We start from the raw sequence: 6,463 nt of genomic DNA on the forward strand, positions 1-6,463 counted from the left end.
CAAAATATGACCATGTTTTGAAAAATAATTTTGGTCCAAAATTTGACAAAAACGTCATACTATACTATGTCGTCCAAAATCGGACAATTTGTTCGAAAAACATTTTTTTGGTCCATAACTCGACAAAAAACTCATACTATACTATGTAGTACCACTTACTATACTATGTCGTCCAAAATATGACCATGTTTTGAAAAAGAATTTTGGTCCAAAATTTGACAAAAACGTCATACTATACTATGTCGTCCAAAATCGGACAATTTTTTTGAAAAGCATTGTTTTGGTCCATAACTTGACAAAAACGTCATACTATACTATGTAGTACGTCATACTATACTATGTCGTCCAAAATGTGACCATTTTTTGTAAAAAATAATTTTGGTCCAAAACTTGACAAAAACGTCATACTATACTATGTAGTACGTCACACTATACTATGTCGTCCAAAATATGACCATGTTTTGAAAAATAATTTTGGTCCAAAATTTGACAAAAACGTCATACTATATACTATGTCGTCCAAAATCGGACAATTTTTTCGAAAAGCATTTTTTTGGTCCAGAACTTGACAAAAACGCATACTATACTATATAGTACGTCATACTATACTATGTCGTCCAAAATGTGACCATTTTTTGAAAAATAATTTTGGTCCAAAATTTGACAAAAGCGTCATACTATACTATGTCGTCCAAAATCGTACAATTTTTTTGAAAAGCATTTTTTTGGTCCATAACTCGACAAAAACCTCATACTATACTATGTAGTACCACTTACTATACTATGTCGTCCAAAATCGGACATTTTTTTCGAAAAGCATTTTTTTGGTCCAAAACTTGACAAAACGTCATACTATACTATGTAGTACGTCACACTATACTATGTCGTCCAAAATATGACCATGTTTTGAAAAATAATTTTGGTCCAAAATTTGACAAAAACGTCATACTATACTATGTCTTCCAAAATCGGACAATTTTTCCGAAAAGCATTTTTTTGGTCCAAAACTTGACAAAAACGCCATACTATACTATGTAGTACGTCATACTATACTATGTCGTCCAAAATGTGACAATTTTTTGAAAAATAATTTTGGTCCAAAATTTGACAAAAACGTCATACTATACTATGTCGTCCAAAATCGGACAATTTTTTTGAAAACCTTTTTTTTGGTCCATAACTCAACAAAAACGTCATACTATACTATTTAGTACCACTTACTATACTATGTCGTCCAAAATATGACCATGTTTTGGAAAATAATTTTGGTCCAAAATTTGACAAAAAACGTCATACTATACTATGTCGTCCAAAATCGGACAATTTTTTCGAAAAGCATTTTTTTGGTCCAAAACTTGACAAAAACGCCATACTATACTATGTAGTACGTCATACTATACTATGTCGTCCAAAATGTGACAATTTTTTGGAAAATAATTTTGGTCCAAAATTTGACAAAAACGTCATACTATACTATGTCGTCCAAAATCGGAAAATTTTTTCGAAAAGCATTTTTTTGGTCCAAAACTTGACAAAAACGCCATACTATACTATGTAGTACGTCATACTATACTATGTCGTCCAAAATGTGACAATTTTTTGAAAAATAATTTCGGTCCAAAATTGACAAAAACGTCACACTATACTATGTCGTCCAAAATCGGACAAATTTTTTTGAAAAGCATTTTTTTGGTCCATAACTCGACAAAAACCTCATACTATACTATGTAGTACCACTTACTATACTATGTCGTCCAAAATATGACAATTTATTGAAAAATAATTTTGGTCCAAAATTTGACAAAAACGTCATACTATACTGTCGTCCAAAAACGGACAATTTTTTTGAAAACCTTTTTTTTGGTCCATAACTTGACAAAAACCTCATACTATACTATGTAGTACCACTTACTATACTATGTCGTCCAAAATATGACCATGTTTTGAAAAATAATTTTGGTCCAAAATTTGACAAAAACGTCATACTATACTATGTCGTGCAAAATCGGACAATTTTTTTGAAAACCTTTTTTTTGGTCCATAACTCGACAAAAACCTCATACTATACTATGTAGTACCACTTACTATACTATGTCGTCCAAAATTGGACAATTTTTTCGAAAAGCATTTTTTTGGTCCATAACTCGACAAAAACCTCATACTATACTATGTAGTACCACTTACTATACTATGTTGTCCAAAATATGACCATGTTTTGGAAAAGAATTTTGGTCCAAAATTTGACAAAAACGTCATACTAAACTATGTCGTCCAAAATCGGACAATTTTTTTGAAAAGCATTTTTTTGGTCCAAAACTTGACAAAACGTCATACTATACTATGTAGTACGTCACACTATACTATGTTGTCCAAAATATGACCATGTTTTGAAAAATAATTTTGGTCCAAAATTTGACAAAAATGTCATACTATACTATGTCGTCCAAAATCGGACAATTTTTTCGAAAAGCATTTTTTTGGTCCAAAACTTGACAAAACGTCATACTATACTATGTAGTACGTCACACTATACTATGTCGTCCAAAATATGACCATGTTTTGAAAAATAATTTTGGTCCAAAATTTGACAAAAACGTCATACTATACTATGTCGTCCAAAATCGGACAATTTTTTTGAAAAGCATTGTTTTGGTCCATAACTCGACAAAAACCTCATACTATACTATGTAGTACCACTTACTATACTATGTCGTCCAAAATATGACCATGTTTTGGAAAATAATTTTGGTCCAAAATTTGACAAAAACGTCATACTATACTATGTCGTCCAAAATTTGACAATTTTTTCGAAAAGCATTTTTTGGTCCATAACTCGACAAAAACCTCATACTATACTATGTAGTACCACTTACTATACTATGTCGTCCAAAATATGACAATGTTTTGGAAAATAATTTTGGTCCAAAATTTGACAAAAACGTCATACTATACTATGTCGTCCAAAATTTGACAATTTTTTCGAAAAGCATTTTTTTGGTCCATAACTCGACAAAAACCTCATACTATACTATGTAGTACCACTTACTATACTATGTTGTCCAAAATATGACCATGTTTTGGAAAAGAATTTTGGTCCAAAATTTGACAAAAACGTCATACTATACTATGTCGTCCAAAATCGGACAATTTTTTTGAAAACCTTTTTTTTGATCCATAACTCGACAAAAACCTCATACTATATACTATTTAGTACCACTTACTATACTATGTCGTCCAAAATCGGACAATTTTTTCGAAAAGCATTTTTTTGGTCCAAAACTTGACAAAACGTCATACTATACTATGTAGTACGTCATACTATACTATGTCGTCCAAAATGTGACAATTTTTTTGAAAACCTTTTTTTTGGTCCATAACTCGACAAAAACCTCATACTATACTATGTAGTACCACTTACTATACTATGTCGTCCAAAATTGGACAATTTTTTCGAAAAGCATTTTTTTGGTCCATAACTCGACAAAAACCTCATACTATACTATGTAGTACCACTTACTATACTATGTTGTCCAAAATATGACCATGTTTTGGAAAAGAATTTTGGTCCAAAATTTGACAAAAACGTCATACTATACTATGTCGTCCAAAATCGGACAATTTTTTTGAAAAGCATTTTTTTGGTCCAAAACTTGACAAAACGTCATACTATACTATGTAGTACGTCACACTATACTATGTTGTCCAAAATATGACCATGTTTTGAAAAAGAATTTTGGTCCAAAATTTGACAAAAATGTCATACTATACTATGTCGTCCAAAATCGGACAATTTTTTCGAAAAGCATTTTTTTGGTCCAAAACTTGACAAAACGTCATACTATACTATGTAGTACGTCACACTATACTATGTCGTCCAAAATATGACCATGTTTTGAAAAATAATTTTGGTCCAAAATTTGACAAAAACGTCATACTATACTATGTCGTCCAAAATCGGACAATTTTTTTGAAAAGCATTGTTTTGGTCCACAACTCGACAAAAACCTCATACTATACTATGTAGTACCACTTACTATACTATGTCGTCCAAAATATGACCATGTTTTGGAAAATAATTTTGGTCCAAAATTTGACAAAAACGTCATACTATACTATGTCGTCCAAAATTTGACAATTTTTTCGAAAAGCATTTTTTTGGTCCATAACTCGACAAAAACCTCATACTATACTATGTAGTACCACTTACTATACTATGTCGTCCAAAATATGACAATGTTTTGGAAAATAATTTTGGTCCAAAATTTGACAAAAACGTCATACTATACTATGTCGTCCAAAATTTGACAATTTTTTCGAAAAGCATTTTTTTGGTCCATAACTCGACAAAAACCTCATACTATACTATGTAGTACCACTTACTATACTATGTTGTCCAAAATATGACCATGTTTTGGAAAAGAATTTTGGTCCAAAATTTGACAAAAACGTCATACTATACTATGTCGTCCAAAATCGGACAATTTTTTCGAAAAGCATTTTTTTGGTCCAAAACTTGACAAAACGTCATACTATACTATGTAGTACGTCACACTATACTATGTCGTCCAAAATATGACCATGTTTTGAAAAATAATTTTGGTCCAAAATTTGACAAAAACGTCATACTATACTATGTCGTCCAAAATCGGACAATTTTTTTGAAAAGCATTGTTTTGGTCCACAACTCGACAAAAACCTCATACTATACTATGTAGTACCACTTACTATACTATGTCGTCCAAAATATGACCATGTTTTGGAAAATAATTTTGGTCCAAAATTTGACAAAAACGTCATACTATACTATGTCGTCCAAAATTTGACAATTTTTTCGAAAAGCATTTTTTTGGTCCATAACTCGACAAAAACCTCATACTATACTATGTAGTACCACTTACTATACTATGTCGTCCAAAATATGACAATGTTTTGGAAAATAATTTTGGTCCAAAATTTGACAAAAACGTCATACTATACTATGTCGTCCAAAATTTGACAATTTTTTCGAAAAGCATTTTTTTGGTCCATAACTCGACAAAAACCTCATACTATACTATGTAGTACCACTTACTATACTATGTTGTCCAAAATATGACCATGTTTTGGAAAAGAATTTTGGTCCAAAATTTGACAAAAACGTCATACTATACTATGTCGTCCAAAATCGGACAATTTTTTGAAAAGCATTTTTTTGGTCCAAAACTTGACAAAACGTCATACTATACTATGTAGTACGTCACACTATACTATGTTGTCCAAAATATGACCATGTTTTGAAAAAGAATTTTGGTCCAAAATTTGACAAAAATGTCATACTAAACTATGTCGTCCAAAATCGGACAATTTTTTCGAAAAGCATTTTTTTGGTCCAAAACTTGACAAAACGTCATACTATACTATGTAGTACCACTTACTATACTATGTCGTCCAAAATATGACCATGTTTTGGAAAATAATTTTGGTCCAAAATTTGACAAAAACGTCATACTATACTATGTCGTCCAAAATTTGACAATTTTTTCGAAAAGCATTTTTTTGGTCCATAACTCGACAAAAACCTCATACTATACTATGTAGTACCACTTACTATACTATGTCGTCCAAAATATGACAATGTTTTGGAAAATAATTTTGGTCCAAAATTTGACAAAAACGTCATACTATACTATGTCGTCCAAAATTTGAAAATTTTTTCGAAAAGCATTTTTTTGGTCCATAACTCGACAAAAACCTCATACTATACTATGTAGTACCACTTACTATACTATGTTGTCCAAAATATGACCATGTTTTGGAAAAGAATTTTGGTCCAAAATTTGACAAAAACGTCATACTATACTATGTCGTCCAAAATCGGACAATTTTTTTGAAAACCTTTTTTTTGATCCATAACTCGACAAAAACCTCATACTATATACTATTTAGTACCACTTACTATACTATGTCGTCCAAAATCGGACAATTTTTTCGAAAAGCATTTTTTTGGTCCAAAACTTGACAAAACGTCATACTATACTATGTAGTACGTCACACTATACTATGTCGTCCAAAATATGACAATGTTTTGAAAAATAATTTTGGTCCAAAATTTGACAAAAACGTCATACTATACTATGTCGTCCAAAATCGGACAATTTTTTTGAAAAGCATTGTTTTGGTCCATAACTCGACAAAAACCTCACACTATACTATGTAGTACCACTTACTATACTATGTCGTCCAAAATATGACCATGTTTTGGAAAAGAATTTTGGTCCAAAATTTGACAAAAACGTCATACTATACTATGTCGTCCAAAATCGGACAATTTTTTCGAAAAGCATTTTTTTGGTCCAAAACTTGACAAAACGTCATACTATACTATGTAGTACGTCACACTATACTATGTCGTCCAAAATATGACAATGTTTTGAAAAATAATTTTGGTCCAAAATTTGACAAAAACGTCATACTATACTATGTC

The sequence above is a fragment of the Microchirus variegatus genome (assembly GCF_963457635.1).
Source record: "Microchirus variegatus genome assembly, chromosome: 6".
Lineage (NCBI taxonomy): Eukaryota > Metazoa > Chordata > Actinopteri > Pleuronectiformes > Soleidae > Microchirus > Microchirus variegatus.